Raw genomic sequence first — 12,500 nt, 5'->3', positions numbered from 1 at the left:
GATTTAAAGGCACAAAGTGATTGAAGTGTGCCCAGGCCCAGAGCTACTTTGCTGGGCATGACTGTGTTTGACCTCTTGGGCCTGGAAGTCTGGTGGTAGTAGTAGTATGATTTAAAGGCACAAAGTGATTGAAGTGTGCCCAGGCCCAGAGCTACTTTGCTGGGCATGAATGTGTTTGAACTCTTGGGCCTGGAAGTCTGGTAGTAGTAGTAGTAGTAGTAGTAGTAGTAGTAGTAGTAGTAGTAGTATGATTTAAAGGTACAAAGTGAATGAAGTGTGCCCAGGCCCAGAGCTACTTTGCTGGGCATGACTGTGTTTGACCTCTTGGCTCTGGAAGTCTATTTCTAGGCTTATATAAAGGGTCAAACTTCTTGAAGTGTGCCCAGGCCCAGAGCTACTTTGCTGGGCATGACTGTGTTTGACCTCTGGGGCCTGGAAGTCTGGTAGTAGTAGTATGATTTAAAGGCACAAAGTGATTGAAGTGTGCCCAGGCCCAGAGCTACTTTGCTGGGCATGACTGTGTTTGACCTCTTGGGCCTGGAAGTCTGGTAGTAGTAGTAGTAGTAGTAGTAGTAGTAGTAGTAGTAGTATGATTTAAAGGTACAAAGTGAATGAAGTGTGCCCAGGCCCAGAGCTACTTTGCTGGGCATGACTGTGTTTGACGTCTTGGGCCTGGAAGTCTGGTAGTAGTAGTATGATTTAAAGGTACAAAGTGAATGAAGTGTGCCCAGGCCCAGAGCTACTTTGCTGGGCATGACTGTGTTTGACCTCTTGGCTCTGGAAGTCTATTTCTAGGCTTATATAAAGGGTCAAACTTCTTGAAGTGTGCCCAGGCCCAGAGCTACTTTGCTGGGCATGACTGTGTTTGACCTCTGGGGCCTGGAAGTCTGGTAGTAGTAGTATGATTTAAAGGCACAAAGTGATTGAAGTGTGCCCAGGCCCAGAGCTACTTTGCTGGGCATGAATGTGTTTGAACTCTTGGGCCTGGAAGTCTATTTCTAGGCTTATATAAAGGGTCAAACTTCTTGAAGTGTGCCCAGGCCCAGAGCTACTTTGCTGGGCATGACTGTGTTTGACCTCTTGGGCCTGGAAGTCTGGTAGTAGTAGTAGTAGTAGTAGTAGTAGTAGTAGTAGTAGTAGTAGTATGATTTAAAGGTACAAAGTGAATGAAGTGTGCCCAGGCCCACAGCTACTTTGCTGGGCATGACTGTGTTTGACCTCTTGGGCCTGAAAGTCTATTTCTAGGCTTATATAAAGGGTCAAACTTCTTGAAGTGTGCCCAGGCCCAGAGCTACTTTGCTGGGCATGACTGTGTTTGACCTCTGGGGCCTGGAAGTCTGGTAGTAGTAGTATGATTTAAAGACACAAAGTGATTGAAGTGTGCCCAGGCCCAGAGCTACTTTGCTGGGCATGAATGTGTTTGAACTCTTGGGCCTGGAAGTCTGGTAGTAGTAGTATGATTTAAAGGTACAAAGTGAATGAAGTGTGCCCAGGCCCAGAGCTACTTTGCTGTGCATGACTGTGTTTGACCTCTTGGCTCTGGAAGTCTATTTCTAGGCTTATATAAAGGGTCAAACTTCTTGAAGTGTGCCCAGGCCCAGAGCTACTTTGCTGGGCATGACTGTGTTTGACCTCTGGGGCCTGGAAGTCTGGTAGTAGTAGTATGATTTAAAGGCACAAAGTGATTGAAGTGTGCCCAGGCCCAGAGCTACTTTGCTGGGCATGATTCTGTGACCTCTTGGGTCTGGAAATGTGGTACTTTGAAGGATTAAAAGAGTGAAACGGTCTGAAGTGTGCGCAGGTGTAAAGCAACCTTGCTAGGCATGAAGGTGTGACCTCCAGGGCCTGGAAGTCTGGTGGTAGTAGTAGTATGATTTAAAGGCACAAAGTGATTGAAGTGTGCCCAGGCCCAGAGCTACTTTGCTGGGCATGACTGTGTTTGACCTCTTGGGCCTGGAAGTCTGGTGGTAGTAGTAGTATGATTTAAAGGCACAAAGTGATTGAAGTGTGCCCAGGCCCAGAGCTACTTTGCTGGGCATGACTGTGTTTGACCTCTTGGCTCTGGAAGTCTATTTCTAGGCTTATATAAAGGGTCAAACTTCTTGAAGTGTGCCCAGGCCCAGAGCTACTTTGCTGGGCATGACTGTGTTTGACCTCTGGGGCCTGGAAGTCTGGTAGTAGTAGTATGATTTAAAGGCACAAAGTGATTGAAGTGTGCCCAGGCCCAGAGCTACTTTGCTGGGCATGAATGTGTTTGAACTCTTGGGCCTGGAAGTCTATTTCTAGGCTTATATAAAGGGTCAAACTTCTTGAAGTGTGCCCAGGCCCAGAGCTACTTTGCTGGGCATGACTGTGTTTGACCTCTTGGGCCTGGAAGTCTGGTAGTAGTAGTAGTAGTAGTAGTAGTAGTAGTAGTAGTAGTAGTAGTAGTATGATTTAAAGGTACAAAGTGAATGAAGTGTGCCCAGGCCCACAGCTACTTTGCTGGGCATGACTGTGTTTGACCTCTTGGGCCTGAAAGTCTATTTCTAGGCTTATATAAAGGGTCAAACTTCTTGAAGTGTGCCCAGGCCCAGAGCTACTTTGCTGGGCATGACTGTGTTTGACCTCTGGGGCCTGGAAGTCTGGTAGTAGTAGTATGATTTAAAGACACAAAGTGATTGAAGTGTGCCCAGGCCCAGAGCTACTTTGCTGGGCATGAATGTGTTTGAACTCTTGGGCCTGGAAGTCTGGTAGTAGTAGTATGATTTAAAGGTACAAAGTGAATGAAGTGTGCCCAGGCCCAGAGCTACTTTGCTGTGCATGACTGTGTTTGACCTCTTGGCTCTGGAAGTCTATTTCTAGGCTTATATAAAGGGTCAAACTTCTTGAAGTGTGCCCAGGCCCAGAGCTACTTTGCTGGGCATGACTGTGTTTGACCTCTGGGGCCTGGAAGTCTGGTAGTAGTAGTATGATTTAAAGGCACAAAGTGATTGAAGTGTGCCCAGGCCCAGAGCTACTTTGCTGGGCATGATTCTGTGACCTCTTGGGTCTGGAAATGTGGTACTTTGAAGGATTAAAAGAGTGAAACGGTCTGAAGTGTGCGCAGGTGTAAAGCAACCTTGCTAGGCATGAAGGTGTGACCTCCAGGGCCTGGAAGTCTGGTGGTAGTAGTAGTATGATTTAAAGGCACAAAGTGATTGAAGTGTGCCCAGGCCCAGAGCTACTTTGCTGGGCATGACTGTGTTTGACCTCTTGGGCCTGGAAGTCTGGTGGTAGTAGTAGTATGATTTAAAGGCACAAAGTGATTGAAGTGTGCCCAGGCCCAGAGCTACTTTGCTGGGCATGACTGTGTTTGACCTCTTGGCTCTGGAAGTCTATTTCTAGGCTTATATAAAGGGTCAAACTTCTTGAAGTGTGCCCAGGCCCAGAGCTACTTTGCTGGGCATGACTGTGTTTGACCTCTGGGGCCTGGAAGTCTGGTAGTAGTAGTATGATTTAAAGGCACAAAGTGATTGAAGTGTGCCCAGGCCCAGAGCTACTTTGCTGGGCATGAATGTGTTTGAACTCTTGGGCCTGGAAGTCTATTTCTAGGCTTATATAAAGGGTCAAACTTCTTGAAGTGTGCCCAGGCCCAGAGCTACTTTGCTGGGCATGACTGTGTTTGACCTCTTGGGCCTGGAAGTCTGGTAGTAGTAGTAGTAGTAGTAGTAGTAGTAGTAGTAGTAGTAGTAGTATGATTTAAAGGTACAAAGTGAATGAAGTGTGCCCAGGCCCACAGCTACTTTGCTGGGCATGACTGTGTTTGACCTCTTGGGCCTGAAAGTCTATTTCTAGGCTTATATAAAGGGTCAAACTTCTTGAAGTGTGCCCAGGCCCAGAGCTACTTTGCTGGGCATGACTGTGTTTGACCTCTGGGGCCTGGAAGTCTGGTAGTAGTAGTATGATTTAAAGACACAAAGTGATTGAAGTGTGCCCAGGCCCAGAGCTACTTTGCTGGGCATGAATGTGTTTGAACTCTTGGGCCTGGAAGTCTGGTAGTAGTAGTATGATTTAAAGGTACAAAGTGAATGAAGTGTGCCCAGGCCCAGAGCTACTTTGCTGTGCATGACTGTGTTTGACCTCTTGGCTCTGGAAGTCTATTTCTAGGCTTATATAAAGGGTCAAACTTCTTGAAGTGTGCCCAGGCCCAGAGCTACTTTGCTGGGCATGACTGTGTTTGACCTCTGGGGCCTGGAAGTCTGGTAGTAGTAGTATGATTTAAAGGCACAAAGTGATTGAAGTGTGCCCAGGCCCAGAGCTACTTTGCTGGGCATGATTCTGTGACCTCTTGGGTCTGGAAATGTGGTACTTTGAAGGATTAAAAGAGTGAAACGGTCTGAAGTGTGCGCAGGTGTAAAGCAACCTTGCTAGGCATGAAGGTGTGACCTCCAGGGCCTGGAAGTCTGGTGGTAGTAGTAGTATGATTTAAAGGCACAAAGTGATTGAAGTGTGCCCAGGCCCAGAGCTACTTTGCTGGGCATGACTGTGTTTGACCTCTTGGGCCTGGAAGTCTGGTGGTAGTAGTAGTATGATTTAAAGGCACAAAGTGATTGAAGTGTGCCCAGGCCCAGAGCTACTTTGCTGGGCATGAATGTGTTTGAACTCTTGGGCCTGGAAGTCTATTTCTAGGCTTATATAAAGGGTCAAACATCTTGAAGTGTGCCCAGGCCCAGAGCTACTTTGCTGTGCATGACTGTGGTTGACCTCTTGGCCCTGGAAGTCTGGTGGTAGTAGTAGTATGATTTAAAGGCACAAAGTGAATGAAGTGTGCCCAGGCCCAGAGCTACTTTGCTGGGCATGAATGTGTTTGAACTCTTGGGCCTGGAAGTCTGGTAGTAGTAGTAGTAGTAGTAGTAGTAGTAGTAGTAGTATGATTTAAAGGCACAAAGTGCTTGAAGTGTGCCCAGGCCCAGAGCTACTTTGCTGTGCATGACTGTGTTTGACCTCTTGGCTCTGGAAGTCTATTTCTAGGCTTATATAAAGGGTCAAACTTCTTGAAGTGTGCCCAGGCCCAGAGCTACTTTGCTGTGTATGACTGTGTGACCTCTTGGCCCTGGAATTCTGGTGGTAGTAGTAGTATGATTTAAAGGCACAAAGTGAATGAAGTGTGCCCAGGCCCAGAGCTACTTTGCTGGGCATGACTGTGTTTGACCTCTTGGGCCTGGAAGTCTGGTAGTAGTAGTATGATTTAAAGGCACAAAGTGATTGAAGTGTGCCCAGGCCCAGAGCTACTTTGCTGGGCATGAATGTGTTTGAACTCTTGGGCCTGGAAGTCTATTTCTAGGCTTATATAAAGGGACAAACTTCTTGAAGTGTGCCCAGGCCCAGAGCTACTTTGCTGTGTATGACTGTGTGACCTCTTGGCCCTGGAATTCTGGTGGTAGTAGTAGTAGTAGTAGTATGATTTAAAGGTACAAAGTGAATGAAGTGTGCCCAGGCCCAGAGCCAGGCCTGGGCAGCAGGGGGCGCTCCTGGCCATGCCCAGCGAGTTTCGTGCGAATCGGACCTGGTCCGGAAGAGATACGAAGGGAAAACTCATTACTCGTCGGGGTGGCACATCCAGGCTCTCGACCCTCCCAAAGCGTCCGACCAGGGTGCACCCTGCCGGGCATGGTTAGCCGCCAGCCCCCTTCCTGGAGGTCTGGTTGGCACGGGGTTTTGATTTATCGGTTTCATATCTCTGGGCTCCTTGGGAGCAGAAAGTCGGTTGAGGGCCCTTTGGAAAGAGCCGGGGCTGCCGTTTAACGCTGTCCAAGCGGCAGGCGAAGCGCACCCACCGTTTTTACGCTATGATTTTTTAAAACCGCCGGGGCGGCAAACACAGGGCCGGTCGGGTTTGAAGACGAATATCTCTTCGGCCCTTGGGAGGAGAGAAGCAGCGCGGGTCACCTTTGAACGCGCTCGCTGCCAGGAACGTCTGGCGTAAAAGTTTCGTGGGAATCGGACGTTCCTAGGCTGAGAAGCGAGCGCCCGCCCTCGGGCGGTCGGGGGCCCCTTTCTCATTCCCCGTCTGGGCTAAAAATACGAGGTCGGACCCGATGGACTCGGGAGACTGGAGAGTACCAGGGAGACCCTGGAAGCAGGCGACCCGACCCACGCTTCGCTGTCTCCTCGGCCCTCGGGAGTAGAAGCGCGGGGACGGTGGCGTGGGCAGCAGGGGGCGCTCCTGGCCATGCCCAGCGAGTTTCGTGCGAATCGGACCTGGTCCGGAAGAGATACGAAGGGAAAACTCATTACTCGTCGGGGTGGCACATCCAGGCTCTCGACCCTCCCAAAGCGTCCGACCAGGGTGCACCCTGCCGGGCATGGTTAGCCGCCAGCCCCCTTCCTGGAGGTCTGGTTGGCACGGGGTTTTGATTTTTCGGTTTCATATCTCTGGGCTCCTTGGGAGCAGAAAGTCGGTTGAGGGCCCTTTGGAAAGAGCCGGGGCTGCCGTTTAACGCTGTCCAAGCGGCAGGCGAAGCGCACCCACCGTTTTTACGCTATGATTTTTTAAAACCGCCGGGGCGGCAAACACAGGGCCGGTCGGGTTTGAAGACGAATATCTCTTCGGCCCTTGGGAGGAGAGAAGCAGCGCGGGTCACCTTTGAACGCGCTCGCTGCCAGGAACGTCTGGCGTAAAAGTTTCGTGGGAATCGGACGTTCCTAGGCTGAGAAGCGAGCGCCCGCCCTCGGGCGGTCGGGGGCCCCTTTCTCATTCCCCGTCTGGGCTAAAAATACGAGGTCGGACCCGATGGACTCGGGAGACTGGAGAGTACCAGGGAGACCCTGGAAGCAGGCGACCCGACCCACGCTTCGCTGTCTCCTCGGCCCTCGGGAGTAGAAGCGCGGGGACGGTGGCGTGGGCAGCAGGGGGCGCTCCTGGCCATGCCCAGCGAGTTTCGTGCGAATCGGACCTGGTCCGGAAGAGATACGAAGGGAAAACTCATTACTCGTCGGGGTGGCACATCCAGGCTCTCGACCCTCCCAAAGCGTCCGACCAGGGTGCACCCTGCCGGGCATGGTTAGCCGCCAGCCCCCTTCCTGGAGGTCTGGTTGGCACGGGGTTTTGATTTTTCGGTTTCATATCTCTGGGCTCCTTGGGAGCAGAAAGTCGGTTGAGGGCCCTTTGGAAAGAGCCGGGGCTGCCGTTTAACGCTGTCCAAGCGGCAGGCGAAGCGCACCCACCGTTTTTACGCTATGATTTTTTAAAACCGCCGGGGCGGCAAACACAGGGCCGGTCGGGTTTGAAGACGAATATCTCTTCGGCCCTTGGGAGGAGAGAAGCAGCGCGGGTCACCTTTGAACGCGCTCGCTGCCAGGAACGTCTGGCGTAAAAGTTTCGTGGGAATCGGACGTTCCTAGGCTGAGAAGCGAGCGCCCGCCCTCGGGCGGTCGGGGGCCCCTTTCTCATTCCCCGTCTGGGCTAAAAATACGAGGTCGGACCCGATGGACTCGGGAGACTGGAGAGTACCAGGGAGACCCTGGAAGCAGGCGACCCGACCCACGCTTCGCTGTCTCCTCGGCCCTCGGGAGTAGAAGCGCGGGGACGGTGGCGTGGGCAGCAGGGGGCGCTCCTGGCCATGCCCAGCGAGTTTCGTGCGAATCGGACCTGGTCCGGAAGAGATACGAAGGGAAAACTCATTACTCGTCGGGGTGGCACATCCAGGCTCTCGACCCTCCCAAAGCGTCCGACCAGGGTGCACCCTGCCGGGCATGGTTAGCCGCCAGCCCCCTTCCTGGAGGTCTGGTTGGCACGGGGTTTTGATTTTTCGGTTTCATATCTCTGGGCTCCTTGGGAGCAGAAAGTCGGTTGAGGGCCCTTTGGAAAGAGCCGGGGCTGCCGTTTAACGCTGTCCAAGCGGCAGGCGAAGCGCACCCACCGTTTTTACGCTATGATTTTTTAAAACCGCCGGGGCGGCAAACACAGGGCCGGTCGGGTTTGAAGACGAATATCTCTTCGGCCCTTGGGAGGAGAGAAGCAGCGCGGGTCACCTTTGAACGCGCTCGCTGCCAGGAACGTCTGGCGTAAAAGTTTCGTGGGAATCGGACGTTCCTAGGCTGAGAAGCGAGCGCCCGCCCTCGGGCGGTCGGGGGCCCCTTTCTCATTCCCCGTCTGGGCTAAAAATACGAGGTCGGACCCGATGGACTCGGGAGACTGGAGAGTACCAGGGAGACCCTGGAAGCAGGCGACCCGACCCACGCTTCGCTGTCTCCTCGGCCCTCGGGAGTAGAAGCGCGGGGACGGTGGCGTGGGCAGCAGGGGGCGCTCCTGGCCATGCCCAGCGAGTTTCGTGCGAATCGGACCTGGTCCGGAAGAGATACGAAGGGAAAACTCATTACTCGTCGGGGTGGCACATCCAGGCTCTCGACCCTCCCAAAGCGTCCGACCAGGGTGCACCCTGCCGGGCTAAGAGAACAGCCAGGTGAACCCTGGAGGTTCCGAACTCCAGACCCCTGGACCCGACGGCTCAGTCCGCCTCAGGTGCACTACAGAGGTCCTCGGGCTGTCCCTGAGTGCATTAAAACGGAAATCAGAATTACTCCCCCGGGTGGCACTTCCAGGCTCTCGACCCTCCCAAAGTGTCCGACCAGGGTGCACCCTGCTGGGCATGGTTAGCCGCCAGCCCCCTTCCTGGAGGTCTGGTTGGCACGGGGTTTTGCAAATAGGTCCCGTCGGGTATATGGGAGAGCAAAGAGAATCAATGGGGTCCAAGCACTAAATTCATCCAGTGGCGTTCTCTGGAAGCCCAAGGGGAGTCCGAGGGGTGTTCGGCCGGCAAGGGGAGCTCTCCCTCGGACACATGATCAAACGCCTGTCCCCTACCGGAAAGTGGTGTGCTCTGGATGCCCCCCCCCCCCCCCCATCCCCCGAGGGGGGTGCTTATCCCGCGAGGGGAGCCCTCCTCGGGTTAAGTGAACCATCATGCCGATTCCCCTATGGAAGTGGGCACATCCAGGCACACAGTCTGCTTTGCTCTCCCCGACCCGAGTGCGTCTGTTGGGCTGAGTGTACGCCCAGGCAACTGGATCCAATGGCTCAGTCCGCCGCAGCGTGCTTCGACGATGGGTCGTACAGCCATGCCACCAGGGTGGGCGTGTTTGTAAATGTACCAGTGGATTCTCGTCGGCCTGCCACATCCATGGTATCGACCCACCAGGCCTGTCCGACCAGGGGTTGACCCTGGACGGGCACGGTCTGTGGTTTGGCCCTTGTCCTAGATGAAATCGGGCACGGGGTTTTCTGGCCAGGTACCATCGGGTTACTGGGAGAGCGGCTTCGGTCTCCAGGTGAGACCAATGGTGAAGCAGCACGAGGCAATGGAGAGCATGCAAAGCGATGGGGAAGCCATGCACGGCAATGGCCACGAAAAAAAAAAAAAAATCACCACGGAAGGAACGTGAAGAACAAGGAGGAGTGTAGTGACACTGCCCAAAGCTGCCCGGTGTTGCAGGGGTCTATTGGTGTGTTGCTTCCTTGTTTGGTAGAGTGGAGTACCAGACCCGCCAGGGGTAGGCAAACCATTCCCCCTACGGTAAGTGAGGAGCCAGCCATTTGACGAGCGGGTGTCCACGTGTACGGGTGCGAGCGCTATCCCCCCACACGGGGTTAGGCCACGGCCTTAGGTGGACGTCTGCCGACCAGCCCCGGCTGATCCAGAACTTCTGATGTGGAGAGCGGTTTTGACAGATCCTCCCTGGTTCTAGCGGGTCAAGCCTCTGATGGGGGGTGGGGGTTATTTGTAACCCATCCCAGAACTCTCTGGGGGAGACTCAGACGGCCAGTCTGTCTACTCAGTTGTCCTATACTGGTGTCTGTGGTTTGGGAGGAAGGGAGTGCCCTGCTTTGTTGGCCTCCTCTTCAAACCTACCTGGGCCCACGAATCACTCTTCTTGGTTACATCACGAAACGTAGGTTGAGCGAGGCTAGGGGGGAGGGAATTCGACGAGGTCTTTCCCTTGTCCCCCCACCAGCGGCCCACGAAAATCAAAACGGCGTGAAGAGAGGGAACGCCGAAAGCACCTGGAGTCGGCCGTCCGCACCTCCGGAGGAGGTGGACGGGGTACGGTGCGGGCATGACCGGATGGGACAGCTTTGCATCAAGGTGAGAGGTCGGCGTCCGAAGGCCAGAGGGCGGTGCGCGAGCACGTTTACACTGGCCGCGGAAGCTGTCCTGGGTAGCCCTGTATGGCGTCTGGACCTGACGGCGCACGCACTTACAACCCGCTGCTTCCTAGCCCCCGGAAGGGGAGGCGGATGTCACTCGTGGTTCATCCCAGACCACGGTGCAAACTACCTGGTTGATCCTGCCAGTAACATATGCTTGTCTCAAAGATTAAGCCATGCAGGTCTAAGTGCACACGGCCGGTACAGTGAAACTGCGAATGGCTCATTAAATCAGTTATGGTTCCTTTGATCGCTCCACACGTTACTCGGATAACTGTGGTAATTCTAGAGCTAATACATGCAAACGAGCGCTGACCCTTCGGGGGATGCGTGCATTTATCAGACCCAAAACCCATCCGGGGGGCTCGGGCCCCCCGGCCGCTTTGGTGACTCTAGATAACCTCGGGCCGATCGCGCGCCCTCCGCGGCGGCGACGTCTCATTCGAATGTCTGCCCTATCAACTTTCGATGGTACCATAGTCGGCTACCATGGTGACCACGGGTAACGGGGAATCAGGGTTCGATTCCGGAGAGGGAGCCTGAGAAACGGCTACCACATCCAAGGAAGGCAGCAGGCGCGCAAATTACCCATTCCCGACACGGGGAGGTAGTGACGAAAAATAACGATACAGGTCTCTTTCGAGGCCCTGTAATCGGAATGAGCGTATCCTAAACCCATGGGTGAGGACCCATTGGAGGGCAAGTCTGGTGCCAGCAGCCGCGGTAATTCCAGCTCCAATAGCGTATATTAAAGTTGCTGCAGTTAAAAAGCTCGTAGTTGGATGTCGGGAGTGGGCTGGCGGTCCGCCGCGAGGCGTGCCACCGCCTGTCTCAGACCCTGTCTCCCGGTGCCCCCCGGATGCCCTTGGCTGGGTGTCCGGACGGGGCTCGGAGCGTTTACTTTGAAAAAATTAGAGTGTTCAAAGCGGGCCCGCTTCTCGCCTGAATACCTGAGCTAGGAATAATGGAATAGGACTCCGGTTCTATTTTGTGGGTTTCCTGAACCAGGGCCATGATTAAGAGGGACGGCCGGGGGCATTCGTATTGCGCCGCTAGAGGTGAAATTCTTGGACCGGCGCAAGACGGACGAAAGCGAAAGCATTTGCCAAGAATGTTTTCATTAATCAAGAACGAAAGTCGGAGGTTCGAAGACGATCAGATACCGTCGTAGTTCCGACCGTAAACTATGCCGACCCGCGATCCGGCGGCGTTATTCCCATGACCCGCCGGGCAGCGTGAGGGAAACCACGAGTCTGTGGGTTCCGGGGGGAGTATGGTTGCAAAGCTGAAACTTAAAGGAATTGACGGAAGGGCACCACCAGGAGTGGAGCCTGCGGCTTAATTTGACTCAACACGGGAAACCTCACCCGGCCCGGACACGGAAAGGATTGACAGATTGATAGCTCTTTCTCGATTCTGTGGGTGGTGGTGCATGGCCGTTCTTAGTTGGTGGAGCGATTTGTCTGGTTAATTCCGATAACGAACGAGACTCCGGCATGCTAAATAGTTACGCGGCCCTCCGCGGTCGGCGTCAAACTTCTTAGAGGGACAAGTGGCGTTCAGCCACGCGAGATGGAGCAATAACAGGTCTGTGATGCCCTTAGATGTCCGGGGCTGCACGCGCGCCACAATGGTTGGATCAGCGTGTGCCTACCCTACACCGAGAGGTGCGGGTAATCCGCTGAACCCCATTCGTGATGGGGACTGGGGATTGCAATTATTCCCCATGAACGAGGAATTCCCAGTAAGCGCGGGTCATAAGCTCGCGTTGATTAAGTCCCTGCCCTTTGTACACACCGCCCGTCGCTACTACCGATCGGATGGTTTAGTGAGGTCCTCGGATCGGCCCCGCCGGGGCTCCTCGCGGGCCTTGGCGGAGCGCCGAGAAGTCGATCAAACTTGACTATCTAGAGGAAGTAAAAGTCGTAACAAGGTTTTCGTAGGTGAACCTGCGAAAGGATCATTAACGGGTAACGCTGTCCGGCGTGCCTCCTCTCCCGACCCCCTCGACTTCGCCGTCCCCCCGCGTCGGGGCCCAGGGTCGAAAGGGTCTTCGGGGTTGCTGTTACACGTGGTCGCTTGCAGGTCAGGCTGGACAGAAGGCATAAAGGAGGAGCCTAGTCCCTCCCACCCCTTCCTCGTCCTCCGCCTCTTCCTCCGCGTCGTCCTTCAGCACCCCCCCCCCGCAGGCCCCGGTATTCTCTGGGTTCCAGCGCGAGAGACGCGTCGTTCAAAAAACTCGGCGTCCCCGCTCGTCGGGCGAAGGCCGGTTTCCCCTCACCTTGCCGGCAGGAGAAGCGCCTGCGAGTCGAGCGGGTCGTACGGGTCCGTC

General features: G+C 54.3%; 1 non-coding gene across 1 annotated transcript; it reads left to right on the top strand.

The window, feature by feature from the left end:
- The first annotated feature begins 10,295 nt into the window (after positions 1–10,295).
- LOC145656636 (18S ribosomal RNA) lies at positions 10,296–12,134 on the top strand. The gene has a single exon (XR_014122239.1). It is a non-coding gene; the product is annotated as an 18S ribosomal RNA (ribosomal RNA).
- Positions 12,135–12,500: the final 366 nt, after the last annotated feature.

The sequence above is a fragment of the Electrophorus electricus genome, unplaced genomic scaffold (genome assembly GCF_041902795.1).
Source record: "Electrophorus electricus isolate QZ-2024a unplaced genomic scaffold, ASM4190279v1 Scaffold84, whole genome shotgun sequence".
NCBI classification, from domain to species: Eukaryota; Metazoa; Chordata; class Actinopteri; order Gymnotiformes; family Gymnotidae; genus Electrophorus; species Electrophorus electricus.
This window is presented reverse-complemented; position numbering and strand designations above follow the sequence as displayed.